General features: G+C 32.9%; 1 non-coding gene across 1 annotated transcript; it reads right to left on the bottom strand.

Annotated features, from left to right (window-relative positions):
- Positions 1-10,995: 10,995 nt before the first annotated feature.
- On the bottom strand, positions 10,996-11,102 carry LOC139903223 (small nucleolar RNA R71). Its single transcript, XR_011778060.1, has one exon. It is a non-coding gene; the product is annotated as a small nucleolar RNA R71 (small nucleolar RNA).
- Positions 11,103-19,380: the final 8,278 nt, after the last annotated feature.

Genomic DNA, 19,380 nt, shown 5'->3' with positions numbered 1-19,380 from the left:
AAATGTTTTACGATTTAGACACAAGTAACTTGAAAAACTTTATATGTAACTGGATGAGACTTTTGTTAACTTGTATTTATACATGTATTTATACTTGTATTTTTACATGCTAAATCCCCACTAGATAATATCGTTAATTGCATGAATTTGAGTTGGCAAACTTAATTATTGATGGTAGCGCTATGGGAGCAACGTCCCTATCCATTGACAGATGTCAAGTGGGTACATAATAATGAAAGCGTGGTACGACGGTACCATGGGGTATTAATTGTTTAGTTCGATATTATACTCATGGCATATACTTTAATTTTTTACATATGATTTATATCGGATTTTTATAACTAAATCTTGTGGTCTAAAAATCTTGATTATTGATATAAACCTATGAATTTCACTCAACCTTTGTGTTGACGTTTTAAGCATGTTTTGTCTCAGGTTATAATTAGCTTTGTGATGCTAGCTATTGTGCTGTTGATGATTGTCTGCTTTGCTTGCTGCATTGGAGTCCATCATTTTTATTTATCATTTGATATCTAGACATTTGTCATTGGATTAAAGATGTAAAATGTTATTAATTTTCCGCTGCAATACAATTAATATTTTATAAAACATCTCATATAGAGTCGTTCTCGTTTGTACACTTGTGTTATGATATTGAAAAGTCACAAATACCCCTGACCCTATTTGGAGGTGTGACACAAAGTAGAGATCAGTGTTTTATTTATTTATATTGTGTGGGGCCTAAATTTACTTTTAACTTTCTAATGCAGAAGGTGTAAGTTAACCTAGTGTCGTGTTTTTGAATGGTTTAACGAATTGAAGATCAAGTGGATAATTGTCTTTTATTTAAATTACCTGGATAAAGGATAGTAGTTGTTTTAAGCTAAAGGTACTAATTGCGGAAAAAGTAAATAAAATGGAAGGATATTCGGAGTATGCAGATCAAGAAAATGTTGACCAAGATATTAGTTCAGGCTAGGAAAAGGTAATTATGTTGATGTTAAAGCTATGATTGAAATGGTGTACATCTGGTTGGATGAGCCAATTACACGGACCTACTTATCTCTAGACTCTCAGAGTTCTCGTTGAGTAGTGAAAAGTATGTCACTTGGTCATATAATTGAAAGGTAACTATACCTCGGAGGTTATCCTTAGTAAAGTAATAGGTTTATTAGTGATTTGAGCTCTAATCCTAACCCTCGATATCAATTTAATTAATTGAATAACAACGTGCCGTGTTGATTGAACACTGATCACAAACGGAAGGAGTCCGTCGGGTTAATTTGACAAAACCTTAATTGAAAACTAACAACCATTTCATCATACTAATGAGATCATACCAAATCAAACATTATACAACATTACTGTTGATATACTGAAAGTAAAGCAGATAGAAACCTAGCAGATACCTAAACAGTTGATATGACTTAATCCTAGGGCAACAATCAAACAAGAACATGCAATAGGTTTGGATCATACAGTCAAGGCGCTAACTAGATCTTAACAACTCCTAAGAGGTCTTCTTGGAACAGTCAATAGGCATACTAGGTCATTCATGTCTCAATTCCTAAGTTTCGTGTCCTAAAAGCGCATTAAATGCCTCTCGAGAACTCCGGCCATACCGAGTTCATAGAATCTTCAGATACAGTATAACAAGGGGTCTTAATCCTATGAAGTAGCTAAGTTCATATAGGTGGACAAGTCCTAATCACAACCTAGATTGGTCAATCCTTAAGATGCTAGCATACAAATCTATCAGACTCACAAGTTCAGCATAACAATAGTAACCGTACTAATTTAACATAACTACGCTAACCCAAACTTCTATCATGGCAACATACAGATTAAATAAGCTAACATGGTAATATCAGAACGCATCATTAAACATAAAAGTAAGAATACATGTTTAATACAAAAGACAAGTGTTTCAGATAAAAACCTAAAAAGGCTGAAGAAATCTGCCCGAGATCGCAGGGACTCGCCAGGATATCCTCCGGAAAATAAAAGCTAAGCTAACTACTTCTAAAAACTAACTAAAAAGCTTGAGAATATAAAATGAATTGTAAATTGAGTGTGTTTTGAAATGGATGGAAAGAGCCCTTTAAATGGATTTGGATTTTGCCAGCAAACGGCTGGCAGGCCGTTTGGCAAGCCGTTTGCCAGCTTTGCCCGTTTGCAATGCCCGTTTGTGCTGGCCGTGTGGCAGGCCGTTTGACATACAAGCAAGCCGTTTGGCAGGCCGTTTGGCTTGCCTGGTTAGCTGAATTTACTGGATCGTAACTTGATTTCTTGTCTTTCACCGTTTTCGCTCTAGATTCTTCGTTTTAGCTTCGTTTTACTTGATTCTTTTTGCATCGCCTTCGTAATTACTAAATCTACAAAATCAACTGACAAAGCGATTATTTTTGAGATAAAGTTTTGAACTTTTATGGATTCAGGGCCTAATATCAGGGGTAAAAACGTGACTTTTTGGCCGATATCAATTACCCCACACTTAGCTTTGCTTGTCCTCAAGCAAAAAGCGGGAATATAAGGTTCTTTTTAATAGATTCTTCCTTGCCCACCCGTGGATTCTTTTATTATGCCTTCGTCAGAAGTCGTCACATCTTTCGAAAGTATTAGAAAAAGTTTCGAACTTTGATGATTTTGGTCGCTAGATTTCAATCGCGTCCATAGTGAAAAAGGCGTACTTTCCAACTCTCAGATGTAGAGTATACATGACCAGGCTCCTCACTAGCGGATCACTCATATCACTCAAGTGTTTAGGGTGCCCTAATCTAATTATATTGTCGCTCAGAAGCCAGTCGTGTAACAGTTCTCATCATAGGCTTGGTAAAGCATCGATATCTCCACCGGTTAAGTAAGGACATCACTTATCTTCTTCCTAGGCATTCTTTCAAGAGGAATACAGGTTGTAGGGTTGGTTGAGAAATTTATGGAATGGTGAAAGGTATCTAGATCTTTTTGATTTTTTAGAGAGCATTGATAGATTTCGATTCTTCAGAGTATCCATTTTTAGATAGAGAACGGCTTGGATTAAAAAGATTCTTCGGAAGATGCGGATTTTGCAAAGACTTTGTCTAGAATTTTCTTTAGCTCTTCCGGTATTTCTTCTTCGGGGCAACTTCTCGGGTTTTTCTTGCCTTTATTCTAGAGACTTTGCTCTTTCATAATCAATTTTTTTTGGGCATACCCTTTCTTTATAACTTTTGTCTTTCGTTCCTGGTGCCCAGAGAGGAAGTGATAATTCACAGAAAAGAAGTCTTTGACCAATCAAAAACAATCAGGGGTTCAGAATCTTTTAACAAGTGCTTTTGAAGCGAATTTGATCGATCTATCTCTTTACCAATCTCTGGATCTTTTGATAAGCTGAAAGGGAATGAAGGTGAATGGGTAGTGTGTTTTAGGAGTGAATTTGGGGTGAATATTTATGATTCATCAACTCTTTATGTGAGTTGGTCGGTTTAAATTTCGTTGAATGGAAACGGAAACGGATGGCTTTTTGTATTCTCTATTCAGAATGATTTCGGAAGGAGTATCGCATTTGCATCACGTATGGCGCTTACTAACCATTGGCCTTGAAACGTATGTCAAAATCAAGTTCTAACTTGAACCGTACACCGGCATGCTCATAAATTGAATTAACAAAGTACTGTAGATTTGATGGGTCGTACAGATACTTTGGGTCCAAGAGTCCTCACTTTTTGGGAGTAGGGTTCGTGCTTGGTCATGCGTAGCCTTTTACGTATTTTTTTCGAAAGAAATCTTTTGACATAAATCATGAGTTTTAGCTTAATCGTTCCGTTCTAGTAAATGTTCTGAAAACTGATTTCTAGCAATTTTATAGAATCCTTTGGGCAAAACAAGGTAAGAATTTTTTGAAATTACCCAATATCCATTGCTAATTACTTTTTAGACAAAATAATTTTTCAAAACTTTGGCGTTTTATGGTTACTTGTCCTTAAACCTTTACCCAATACCCCACATTTAGAAGAACATTATCCCTAATGTTCTCAAAAAAGAATATTTTTAATATTTTATAAATTAAGGGCATCGTCTTCTAAAATTTCTAAGTTGATTGCGGGGGTGACCCCACACTTAGAGATTTTAGTGCGTAATAATTGAAATAGGTTTGAGGAAAGATTACTTCCCTATGGTCAGGTTACTTTCCTAGTGCTGGGCCTTCCTACGGTCAAGCTCTTAATTGCTGGAAAGGACCAGTCTCTTTTGATAATATTTCTGCATGAAGAACAAAAAGAGAAAAGCAGCATTTCCACTATATATATATATATATATATATATATATATATATATATATATATATATATATATATATATATATATATATATATATATAACTTTTTAATACAATGTTTTAAAAAGATAACACTAAAAGTAAAGTAAGGTAAAGTAGTCTACGAAATACTATCCTGGCCAATGTGTTGAACGGTGTCTGCGAAGTATCCATTAGGTCCGAAGGGATCATCATCATCCTCTAGTCTCGGCAAATACTCAAGCGGCTGTACTGCATCTAACTCAGGGCCTAATAGTGTATCCAGACAAAGGTCTGATGGCAACTCCAGGTGTGATAGGCTCAGAAATGGCTCCTCATCGGGTATGTTCCTGGTAATCTCAAAAACCTGGGCCGTAGGTGGTTCAACTGATATAGGGACTGTGACTAGGTGACAGCCTTCAGGCAGTTCATGAACAGGGACTGTCTCAGTGATTGGAGCTGGTGAAACGGCTAAGACAGGTGGCGTGATGGGATCTGGACTAGCATGTGCTGGGATGGTGGCTGAAGTGACTGAGTGAACTGATATCGGTGTGGAACGCCTGGGAGTAGCTTGCCGTGTCGGCTGAACACGTCGTGCTAGTCTGAATGATGACTAGCCCAGAGTACTACGTCGCATCCCTTCGCGCTGAAGGTATGCTCTTAGAGCTCGATAAAGTCTCTGCTGATCTCTGAGTAATGCCCATACAACATCTGGGTCATTTAAGGTGGCTCCATAATGAATCACAGTCTGCGGCTCATGTGTCTCTGGTAGCTCCTGATACTCAGTTGGTCTCGAAGGTAAACGCCTTGAGCGTCGTACTGGAGGGGCTGGCGGATCCGTACTAATGTCCTCCTCAACACTCTCAAGGATCATACTCCTTGGACCTAACTATCCTGTAGATAGCCTAAACTGATCTGTGCTGCTCTCTGATAGGTAGACTCTAGGAGTCCTTTTCCTGCAAACTGGGATGTAAACGGAAGCTCCCGAACTTGGCATTTTTCCTGAATACATTCAACAAACTCGTAAGTACTAAGCGCAAGTATGGCGCTTAGTGTTAGTGCACAGAGATAATATTTTTGTAAACTGAAAATAATTGAAATAAAAATAAAGAAAATAAAAGGATAAACAAGGGGTGCCTCCCAAGAGCACTTTGTTTATCAAGTCGTTACAGCTCGACTTTTCTTTGTCAGATCTTCAGAATGGATCAAAGGAGAAAAGGTGCTCCTCATTATCGTGGTCTTCTAGATAAGCTTTTAGTCGGTGGCCGTTAACTTTGAAGTTGCCAGTAGGTCTCACGGCTCCGTGTGGAAAAGCATGTATAACTTTGTATGGCCCACTCCATCTTAATCTGAATTTCCAGCGAATTTCTTGAATTGAGAATTCAAGAGTAGAACTTTATCTCTAGGGGCAAACTTTGTAGGTATTAGTTTTACATCGTGTGTCAGCTTCGTCCATTCCTTATAGATATATGACGTCTCATAAGCTTGGTCTCTTAATTCAGTGAGTTCATTCATCTGCATCTTTCGATGCCTGGCGGTTGCTGAAGGATCGAGGTTACCGGTTTTCAATACCCAGAGAGCTTTATACTCTAGTTCTAGCGGAAGGTGACAGGCTTTCCCATAGATCATGCGGTAGGGTGTAGTTCCTAGAGGATTCTTGTAAGCAGTCCGGAATGCCCACAAAGCATCGTCTAGTTTCTCAGCCCATTTATTCCCATGATGGTGGATGCTGCGTTCTAGGATTCTCTTGAGTGCTCTGTTGGTGACCTCTGCTTGTCCGTTAGTCTTCAGATGGTAGGCAGTAGACATTTTGTGGGTAACTCCCTATTGTTGCATCACCTTTATAATTTGGGTATTACAGAAGTGTGTGCCTCTATCACTTATTATAGTGCGGGGAGCTCCGAATCGGCAGAAGAGTCTTTTTAGGAAGTTGGTGATGACCTTGGCATCATTGGTTGCAAATGCTTAGGCTTGGACCCATCTGGAGACGTAATCTACTGCTACGAGGACATATTCTTTCCCATTAGACTTAGGGAATGGCCCCATAAAGTATAATCCCCATATATTGAAGATTTCGCAAGCTTGGATATTAGTGCGAGGCATCTCATTCTTCATAGATATAATACCTTGCCTTTGGCATGCGTCGCAACGCTTTACAAGCTCTTGCGCATCTTGGAATATAGACGGCCAATAAAATCCTGATTCGTAGACTTTTCTTGCGGTTAAGTTTGGTCCATGATGACCTCCAGTTGGTCCGTGGTGACATTGGTGAAGAATCCCTGCTGCTTGTTTCTCATCTACGCACCTCCTGATTATCTGATCAGGGAAAATTCTAAACAGGTACGGATCTTCCCAGTAGTAGTAGTACTTGACGTCCCTGAAGAACTTCCTTCTTTGGGATGTGCTCATTCCTTTCTGTACTACTCTAGCAACTAGGTAGTTGGCTATGTCAGCGTACTAAGGAGTATCAGTAAATTGTGATCCTATGTTAGCTTATCCTAAGCTCATAAGCTGTTCTTCCGAAAATTTGTCTCTGATATCTTGTTCAGCAAGTTGTTCCATCGCTGGGTTTTCCAAACGACTAAGATGATCTACTGCGACGTTCTCTGCTCCTTTCTATCTTTGATTTCAATATCGAATTCTTGGAGGAGTAAGATCCATCGTAGGAGTCTTGGTTTAGCGTCTTGCTTAGTGAATAGATATTTGAGGGCTGAATGATCGTGTAAACCATAGTTTTGGACAGGATGAGATAGGATCGGAATTTGGCAAAGGCGAATACTACTGCTAGCACCTCCTTTTTCGTGGTAGTGTAATTCTATTGAGCTCCGGTTAAGGTTTTGCTGGCGTAGTAGATTAGATGAAAGTGTTTATCTTTCTGTTGTCCTAGTACAACTCCAACTGCGAAGTCACTCGCATCACACATGATTTCGAATGGTAAACTCCAATCAGGAGCTATCATGATGGGTGCATGTGTGAGCTGTTCCTTGATAATTCTAAAAACGAACATATATTTCATAGCATTATCCTTCCAGAAAGACAAGCTTTTAGTTGCAAATGTTCTATATACAAGTAATATTCGTTTAAACAATAAAAGGTGAAGACAAAAGACAGATTCGACTATTTGAAGACGCAAATGACCAAAAAGCTAAAAAGTACAAGTTACAATCCAAGTGGTTCAATTTATTGATGAGAAACGTCTAAAAATTACAAGAGTACAAGCCGCAAAATGCAAAGTACAAAATATTAAATCGTACGAAAGGACGTTCGAAAATCCGGAACCAAGACGTAAATCGAGCATCAACGTGCAAGTCAACGGAGCTAAAATTACAAGTCAACATTGCACAAGAATATAATGTAATATACATATAATTATATATATTATATTATATATATTAATTTAATCAGCAGCCCACGTTTTTAAAAGCCAAAAATATCTGATCCAGCTGGCCATGCAATCGCATGGCCTGGAAGAGTTAATCTCATGCGATCGCATGAGCCCAACAGTTGGGTCAGGTCCTATAAATTTCAACGTTTGGTCGACGAATTATATACACCTTCATCAACTATCTCTCACTCTCTCAATATATTTATATTTATATTTATATTTTAATTATAATTTTAATATTAAGTTAATAATAATAAGGTTATAGTAGCGAATGTTTTAAGTTTGTAAGTCGAAACTCTGTCAGTGTAACACTATGCGATTAATACTCATTGTAAGTTATGTTCAACCTTTTTAAATTAATGTCCTTGTAGCTAAGTTATTGTTATGTTTATTTAAGCCGAAATAATCGTGATGTTGGGCTAAATATTAAAGACGGGGTTATTGGGCTTTGGACCATAATTGGGGTTTGAACAAAAGACCGACACTTGTGGAAATTGGACTATGGGCTATTAATGGGCTTTATATTTAATTAACTAAATGATATCTTGTTAATTTAATATAGAGATTACAACTTGACGTATTTATATATAACCACATACGCTTGACTGGGTACGGTGGGCGGGATATCTATAAATACTAATAATTGTTCATTTGACCGGACACGGGGATGGATTAATAGTCAATAGACTCATTAAAACAGGAGTGGATTACATTCAAGGGTAATTGGTGTAATTGTTAATAAAGTATTAAAACCTTGGATTGCAAGCAGTCGATAACCTGGTGTAATCATTAACAATGTATTAAGACCTTATTACGGTTTAAATCCCCAATTAGTTGGAATATTTGACTTCGAGTATAAGATTAATTTGGCGAAGACTGTCGCACTTTATAATTATGACCGATGGACTATTATGGACAAAACCAGATGGACATATCAAATAATTCAGGACAAAGGACAATTAACCCATGATAATAAATTAAAATTAACACGTCAAACATCATGTTACGGAAGTTTAAATAAGCACAATTCCTTTATTTTATATCTCATCGTACTTTTATTTACCGTCATTTTATTTATCGTACTTTAAATTATCGCACTTTTATTATGGTCATTTACTTTACGCTTTAAATTAAGTTATTTTTATATTTTGCTTTAGAACTTAAAATTGATAAACCGGTCATTAAACGGTAAAAACCCCCTTTTATAATAATAATACTACTTATATATATATATATATATATATATATATATATATATATATATATATATATATATATATATATATATATATATATATATATATATATATATATATATATATATATATATATACATACAAATATAGTTGTGAAAAAATACAGCGTTAAACTCAGCTAGCTCCCTGTGGAACGAACCGGACTTACTAAAAACTACACTACTCTACGATTAGGTACACTACCTATAAGTGTTGTAGCAAGGTTTGGGTATATCCCATTCTATAAATAAATAAATACGATACAATTTTACACAAGTTAGTTTACGATAGGTAATGGAAAATGATCTTTTCGGGTTACATCATTTAGTTTACGATAATCTATGCAAACCCTCCAACCGGTGACCTCCCGTGTTGGAATAAGCTCATTATTCTCATTTTGAATTACGGTGGTCCATTCCTTCTTGGGTACCACTTGAACATGACTGACCCATGGTGAATCGGAAATAGGATAGATCAGATCGGCATTCAGAAGTTTAATTACTTCTTTCTTGATGACTTCTTGAATCATAGGGTTGACCCTTCTTTGCCTCTGAACTGACGGTTTGAAATCATCTTCCATGAAGATATTATGGGTGTAATAGTTGGGGCTGATTCCTTTTATGTCGGAGATCTTCCGAGCAATTGCCTTCTTATGTGATTTCAAGACCTGAATCAATTTTGCCTTCTCTTGTGGCGTAAGGTCTTTCGAGATAATTACGGGGAGTTGTAATTCTCCTTCTAAGAATGCATACTCCTGATTATCGGGTAACCTTTTTAGTTCCAATTCAGGAGGTTCCTCGATAGATGGCTTCATTCTAGCTATTTCTGCTCTGTGTAACGAGTCATATCTCTCCTGGAATTCTGATTCTTCTTCCTTAATAGCGGTCACTGATGCTATCTGTTCTTTGGTTCTGGAAATTGTCCTTCTTAATGCTTCCTCTTCAGAAACGTGTTCCTTAGTTTCGAAGATTGGCTCAGGAATCTCCTCACAGTCCTCTTTTAACTGGGCTCCTGAGATACCAGAATGAAATCTGTTTCTTCATTCGGTCTTCTCCTTAACAGAGGTAGGGGAATACCTTGACCTAGTGGTGCTATTTGGATAGTTTTGCCGAGAAAGTTACTTACGGAGAGGGGAGATTTATTTTGACCAGGATCTATTGCTGAATGGATGTCGAGATTTTCTTCAGGAGGTGTAAAGAACAGATCCTTAGAAATTTGATCATGACTACATATAGCCATAGTATCCTCTAGATATTCGTTGAAGAGTTCTTGTAAAGAATCAGTGAGATTGATATCTTCTTCCCGAGGGTGGCTCATGAGTCGGTTGACATTTTTATCTTTATAAATAATTTGATAACTTATATAATTTTTATCTTTATAACTAATAGGATATTCAGTGAATGCAATGAGCAAAACGTTCACCACCTTTCATACGTTCACCACATGTAACTCGATCAAGACATCTAGCCAATATTGTCGCCATTGATTTTTCTTTAGAATCATCATCTAGTCGAATGAGTACTCCAATTCAAATTTCCGATAATCCATTTTTTGAACCCGACTTCACAATTGAGAACTCGGAGGATATTCAAGGACAATTCAGAGATCCTGAACCACTAATCATTCCTCCTGAACCACAAATCATACAACCATAGGTTGTCGAGGAAGAAACCATTAAATTAGAATCTTCTAGTGATTCAGATTCAACAAATTCAATAATGAAAAATCAGGAACCTCTGAGTATGGAAGATCGAATGAGAGCCACACACACTGGCCAAGGTCATGCCATTACTCAACCAGGCATTAATGCGCCAGATTATGAAATCAAAGGACAAATCCTACACATGTTAACTAATCAATGCCAATTTAGTGGTACACCAAAAGAAGATTCAAACGAACATCTTCAAACCTTTAATAGGATTTGTACTCTATTTAAAATCAGAGAAGTTGAGGATGAACAGATTTATCTCATGTTGTTTCCCTGGACTTTAAAGGGAGAAGCCAAAGATTAGATAGAATCGTTACCAGAAGGAGCGATTGATACATGGGATGTTTTAGTTGAGAAATTTCTTAAAAGATTCTTTCCGGCATCTAAAGCCGTGAGACTTCAAGGAGAAATTGTTACGTTCGCGCAAAAGCCAAATGAAACTCTATATGAGGCGTGGAAAAGATTCGAAAAGTTGTTGAGAGGATGTCCTCAACACGGTTTAGATACTTATCAAATAGTGCAAATATTCTACCAAGGATGCGACGTTGCTACATGAAACAACCCAACCCGCATTTCATACGACAATTTTTTTTTAAATAAACCATTAACGCCCAACTAAACGGTTACATAACGTGAAACATTCCATTCAACCCATTAAAACAATGTCACAAGTTTAATGTTTACAAATATGGCACAAAGGCCCTTAAACAAATGTAATATAAGTTCGACCCGTTAAAAATTATAGTTTTAATCCAAACAACACTCAAGCATGGTTTGGGGCTAAACTACCCAAAACACTAGGCCGACTTCAAAAGCTTCAACTAGCATCCAACAAGGGGTAACTAGTGCCCAACAACCCCTTTCCCCTTCTCCGCACCTGAATCTAAAAAGATAAACAACGAGAGGGGTAAGCTAATGCTTAGTGAGTACAACAATTATACGATTACATATACAACCTACTTACTTGCAATCACTTACGCATTTACCGCATACATGCTAGCAATACAAATAATCATACTATCACAAGTATAATACTAAACCTTCGACCACACAAGCTAGCATAGCATAAGAATATAACTCGAACGATATAATATGCTACGTTACGTCACACAACCATGGTTAACCAATAATACAAAGGATGGTACTCGCATTTCCCATCGTAGTTCATAACAACCGTTAGAGTACTTAACACGTCGTACACTAACCCCACGGGTGGCATCTTAACACGTCGATACTTCACCCCGGGCGGTGTCTTAACACGTCAACACTTCACCCATTACAACTCTTGGAGTGGCATCTTAACACGTCGATGCTTCACTCTCGAGTGGTGTTTTAACACGTTGACACTTCACTCGCCACGTGAGATGTGGTGTCGTAACATATCGACACTTCACAACTCATGCTACATAAATAAATACATTATATATGCACGCATATAATTATTCTACTCACCTTATCGCTTTTGGTGAACTAAGAATCGAGCTCGCAACCTTCAATGTAATGCACCTATTACATTATGCGTTTAATTAACATACAATCTAGTGGGCTAACCACCAACACTTAACTCTTTAGCATTTAATGACCTAAATGCATTAAATGACTTACATCCACCAAAACAGCCCATAAATGGCCATGACTCATCATAAATCACTAAAAGCTAGTGATTAGAGTCTACTCACACCAACTAACACAACAGATGGGTATTTCATACCCATCTCACCCAACTAGGTCAACCATTACTCATTTGACCCATTTTAATACTTAGACTTACAATTTTAGTCAATCTTGACCCATTAACAATTCTTTCATCATTTACAAGTGTAATAGTGACTAACAACACCATTTAACACTTAGAACCTCAATTCATATGACCAAAACCCTAGATTAACACCATTTAGGTTTTCTTGCATCATATTAACCCAAATTCACCCATTAAGTCCCCAAATGGGTCTTACAAGTCTCAAATGACCAAACCCTAGCCATAAATTAAGTAAAAATCAAAACACGGAGTTAAGACTTACCAACACTATCCACTCGTAGCTAAGAACGAGGGGAACAATATTACTTCTTGCTCCAAAGATCAAATCTCAAATCTTCACTCTCAAATCTCACTTTGAAATTAAATGGGTTTTATGTTTTCAGAGGAAATAGAGAAAGAAAATGGAAAAGAAAATGAATAAAATGAATAAAATGAGATAAGTGGCTGGGATTTAGAGTCCCATTCAGATCCATACGCGAAAAGACAAAAATACCCTCGAACCACACCTTTTAAAAACTGAAATCGGCATCAAGCTACCAGGAATGTCGCGGCGCGAACTTAAATGTCGCGGTGCGGCGATACACTAATATTTCGAGCTGTTTAACAAGCCTCCTGAATCTGATTCATGTTATTCGTCACGGCACGACCAGGAAACTCGCGGCGCGGCAATGGCCTGCACCTGACCATTTCGACTATGTTAAACCAATCATCGATTTATACGACTAGTACACCTCGTTCACGCTTCCTATATACATCTAAACTTCGTCTTTAAACCTCACATGACGTAACACGAACAAAACCTATGCATACACTTATAGATGCATTCATTCTCATATTTATATATATATATATATATTGTGACAACCCAGAAATTTCTGACCAAATTTAAACTTTATCTTTAAATGATGTAATGTTTCCGACACGATAAGCAAAGTCTGTAATGTTGAAATCTCAAAAACTTTGAACTGTGTTCATGTAATCAATTACCCTTTGACTGTGCTCGACGATTCACGAACATTTTTGTGTATATAGATACGTATATATAATATAGTTATATTAATTGAAAACGTTAACAAAGTATTAGATGTATAATACTTTACATAAACGTATTTGTTTCAATATATGTTTAATATATTTATCGACGGAATTAAAAGATAATATCAAATTATTGAATTATCAGATACATTGTGATATGATTACGGGTCTATGTTATGAGGTCCACTGTGATTTAAGAAATCTATTCTTTTTGACAACATTCGAAAAATAGTAAAGTGATTTATAAGTAAAAACAAATGTGTCAATTAACGGAAACTAGACAAGGGTTAGTGGAAACTCCTATTTAATTTCCAATTCATGTTTTATAATATTTTCCTCGTGACCTTGATAAGATAACTATGTTAACTCTCATTTTATTTAATATGAAAGTAAGAACGTGGAGTGTAAATAACTTAGATGTTGGATATCGACAAGTTAAGTAACTCGACATTTTCATTAAGATGATTTCATACATTTATTTAACCTTTGGACTTTATCTCATGCTTCACCAACAGACTGTAATTTAAAAACTTGAAACCTATTATGAATATATATAATTCTACTTTTCTAAAACGTTTTATGATATAACGATTTCCATTATTTTAACCTTTTAACAAAAGGATTCTTAAATATATTTAGTTTTGGAAAACAAAATTATCATATTTATTTGATTTAGTTTCAAACGTACAAAAACGTTTTTAGTTTAAAAAGAACTTTATTATTAAAACGTATATAACTTTTATAAATATCTAGAACCACCTTTGACAACTTATTACTTAACCAGTATGATAAAGATAACGATATTTATATTTTATTTTATTAAATATATATAACGATTTAAATTAATACTATATATATTTATACGCGTATTATACGTATATAGTTTTATACTTTTACTATACTTTAACTTTACCTTTACTTTAACTTTAATAATTCACTTTAATAATTCATACTTTAATAATTCACTTTAATAATTCATACTTTAATAATTCACTTAAATAATTCATACTTTAATAATTCACTTTAATAATTCATACTTTAATAATTACTTTAATAATTCAAAACTCTATTATAAATAGAATTCAATAGGTTTCATTATTTCTTAAAAACCTGAAAATATATTTCTCTAAACTCTCTCAATCGATTTACATATATATATTTACTCAATATTATTTCAAGATATTATTAGTATACATAAAATACTACGACGGAGTTATGTTCAGGCGATTTTAAAATAAGTTTTCAAACGGGATAGAGCTAAGGAAATTACGGGTTATAGCTATGGAGGTTATGGGTATTGTTCGAGGGTATTGCTCATGAGGTCAACCTAACGTTTATCATTTTCGTTGCGTCTACGTACTTTCCTGCAATATTGAATCACAATATTGATACGTGAGCATTCATATCTTATCTTTTATATATTAATAGTGTATCCCTGACTAATGTTCGAGTATATATGTTTATACATGGTTGTATGCTTAGTTTCGTCGTTAAATAGTTTATGATAAATCATGAATTTAATACATATGCTACTAAGATAAGGTATATGATATGCATGTCGTTAGAAACCTGGCGAAAAATTAATAACCTTTCATTTAGAAAGCTTATGGTTTCGATGAACGGATTAAAAGATATAGTCAACTGAATTATTATTAATTTTTGTATTATTATTATTATTATTATTAAAATGATTATTATTATTACTATCGTCGTTATTATTATTATTTAATTATTATTTAATTATTATTATTATTATTATTATTATTATTATTATTATTATTATTATTATTATTATTATTATAATTATAATTATAATTATAATTATTATTATTAATATCACTATCGTTATTAATATAAGTATTATTATTGTTATTGTTATTACTATCGTTATTATCATTAAGGTTATTATTAATATTATTATTATTATTATTATTATTATTATTATTAATATTATTATTATTATTAGTATTATCATTAATATTATTATAATACTTATTAGTATCATTATCATAAAAACTAATATTAGTATCATCTAATTATTATGATTACTATTATTATCATTATTATGAATACGATATAAAAGAGGACTAAAAGCTATTAAACAAGTCGATTAGAAAATAATGAGTATAAGTATCATGATTCAGTTAAAATATTGTTAAGATTATGATTTAAATAAAAATATCATTTTCATTATTTTTTATCATTATTAGTAATGTTATTATGACATTAGTATTACTACAAAAGATTAATATTTGATATCAAAATTATTATTATCATTAGTAAATATCAATATTGTTATTATTATTATTATTATTAAAATAATTAATATTATTATTATTATAAAATAATAGAACTTTCGGTTCATTATTATTATTATTATCAATAATATATTATTTAATCAAATAAATACTTGATACAAATATATATTTATGATACATATCACTATATTTTTATCATTAAAAAGATATTATGTGAACATTATACAAATTATAATACTTACTATATAAAAATATATTTTTACTATATATTAACATAAATTTTTATCATTAATACATTATAATAAATGATTAAATTAAAATATTGTAAGATACTGGTTTAAATAAAAATATCGTTTTTATTATTTTTATCATTATTATTATTATTAAAAGTATCATTAATATTAAAACTATCATTCTATTAAAATTATCATTTTTAATAGAAATATCATTGTTATTATAAGATATCATTTTTTTAGTATCATTTTAGTATTATTATTATTATTATTATTATTAATTATCATTTTAAATAAAAGTATTATTTTTATATAAAATATTATTATTATTATTATTATAGTTAATATTAAAAAGTATCGTTATTATTAAAATTATCATGATTAGAATTATCACTTTATTATAATTAATATCATCATTAGTAAATAAATATTGTTATTATTATTATTAGTAGAATAATAATAAATATTATTATTATTACAAAATAATACAACTTTTACTCATTATTATTATCATCAATATTATATTATTTTATCAAATAAATATGTGATACAATTACATTAATAATACATACCACTATATTTTTATGATATTGAGTGAACTATATAAATTTTATTACTTGAGATATATAAAAGTATATTTTTATCATATATAAATTTTAATATAAATTTTTATTTATTAATAAATGACTTGTATTATTTAATTTAATAAAATCTAATAAATATATTTAAATATATAAGATGACTATATTTAAGTTATATAAAAAACATGTATAAATTTATAAGTCATTTTGGGTCAAGTTGAGTTTTGTTGACTTTTGCATATCGGTCTCAAGCATTAGGATTGTGATACACTACGACTTGACTTAAATTGTTAGACAGATATTGACCAACATATAAATACATATACTAATATAGGTTCGTGAATCCGAGGCCAACCTTGCACTTGTTCAATGCAGTCATATGTATTTTTACTACGAAATACAGTATAGTGAGTTTATTTGGTCCCTTTTTAAATGCTTTTGCAATATATATTTTTGGGACTGAGAATACATGCACTTTTATAAATGTTTGACGAAATAGACACAAGTACTTAAAACTACATTCTATGGTTGGATTATTAAACCGAAAATCGCCCCTTCAAGTCTGGTAACCTAAGAATTAGGAAAATGGCCCCTAATTGACGCGAATCCTAAAGATAGATCTATGGGACTAACAAACTCCATTCTATAATTTGGAATGCTTTAGTACTTTGATTTAAATGGTGATTGCGATTGCCAATATTATGGAATACTTGCGAGTATGCGGGGGATATTCTATATGCATTATGTTAATGTCGGTTACCAGGTGTTCATCATACGAATGGATTTTATACACTTGCGAGTGTAATGATATTTTTGAAAAATGAGGATCTTGTGGTCTATTATTGATAATGCTAAAAACGAACATATATTTCATAGCATTATCCCTCAAGAAAGACAAGCTTTTAGTTGCAATTGTTCTATTTACAAGTGATATTCGTTTAAATAATAAAAGGTGAAGAAAAAAGACAGATTCGACGAATTGAAGATGCAAACGACTAAAAAGCTCAAAAGTACAAAGTACAATCAAAGTGGTTCAAATTATTGATGAGAAACGTCTCAAAATTACAAAAGTACAAGACGCAAAACGCAAAGAACAAGATATTAAATAGTACGAAAGGACGTTCGAAAATCCGAAACCGGGACCAGTGTCAACTCTCAACGCTCGACGCAACGAAGCTAAAATTACAAGTTAACTATGCACATAAATATAATATAATATATAAATAATTCTTAAAAATTATATATATATTATATATATTTATAAAACCGTCGGCAAGAAGCAAACAACAAAATGTGAGCTGGAAAAGCAGGCCATGCGATCACATGGCCTGGAAGTGAAAATTCCATGCGATCGCACGGCCCCAATATGCTAGCCACATCTATAAATTTCGCAGTTTTGGTCGAACAAAAACACACCTTTTTCTCTATCTCTCAATCTCACGTATATATATATATATATATATATATATATATATATATATATATATATATATATATATATATATATATATATATATATATATATATATATATTAATTTTAATTTTAATTTTAATTTTAATTTTAATTTTAATTTTAATTTTAATTTTAATAATAAGGGTATGTTAGCGAATGTTGTAAGGGTGTAAGTCGAAATTCTGTCCGTGTAACGCTACCCTATTATTAATCATTGTAAGTTATGTTCAACCTTTTTAAATTAATGTCTCATAGCTAAGTTATTATTATGCTTATTTAAGCCGAAGTAATCGTGATGTTGGGCTAAATATTAAAGACAGGGTAATTGGGCTTTGTACCATAATTGGGGTTTGGATAAAAGAACGACACTTGTGGAAATTAGATTATGGGTTATTAATGGGCTTTATATTTGTTTAATTAAATGATAGTTTGTTAATTTAATATAAAGATTTACAATTGGACGTACCTATAAATAACCATGTACACTCGATCGGACACGATGGGCGGGATATTTATAAGTACTAATAATCGTTCATTTAACTGGACACGGGAATGGATTAATAGTCAATGGACTTATTAAAACAGGGGTGAATTATATACAAGGACACTTGGTGTAATTATAGTTTAAGTCCCCAATTAGTTGGAATATTTGACTTCGGATATAAGGATAATTTGACGAGGACACTCACACTTTATATTTATGACTGATGGACTGTTATGGACAAAAATCAGACGGACATATTGAATAATCCAGGACAAAGGACAATTAACCCATGGTAATAAACTAAAATCAACACGTCGAACATCATGATTACGGAAGTTTAAATAAGCATAATTCCTTTATTTCATATTTAATTGCACTTTTAATTATCGCACTTTAATTTATTGTCATTTTATTTATCGCACTTTTATTTATCGCAATTTCATTATCGTTATTTACTTTACGCTTTAATTTAAGTTATATTTATTTTTTTAATATTTTACATTAGGTTTTAACTGCGACTTAAGTTTTAAAATCGACAAACAGGTCATTAAACGGTAAAAACCCCCTTTTATAATAATAATACTACTTATATTTATATATATATATTTATTTACAAATATAGTTTTAAAAATATAGCGTTAAACTTGGCTAAGATCCCTGTGGAACGAACCGAACTTACTAAAAACTACACTACTGTACGATTAGGTACACTGCCTATAAGTGTTGTAGCAAGGTTTAGGTATATCCATTCTATAAATAAATAAATAAATATCTTGTGTAAAATTGTATCGTATTTAATAGTATTTTGTAGTAAAAATATAACTATTTTGTACCCCTTCGCTTTAACATCAAGTATTTTTTGGCGCCGCTGCCGGAGAACTGCTTAAACGCCAAAAGCGCAACGCTATATAAAAAAAAACATTTTTATTAAGTTGTAATCTATTTTTTTAAATATAAAAATATAAAAAAAGAAAG

This window comes from Rutidosis leptorrhynchoides, chromosome 3 (genome assembly GCF_046630445.1).
Source record: "Rutidosis leptorrhynchoides isolate AG116_Rl617_1_P2 chromosome 3, CSIRO_AGI_Rlap_v1, whole genome shotgun sequence".
Taxonomy (NCBI): Eukaryota; Viridiplantae; Streptophyta; class Magnoliopsida; order Asterales; family Asteraceae; genus Rutidosis; species Rutidosis leptorrhynchoides.
This window is presented reverse-complemented; position numbering and strand designations above follow the sequence as displayed.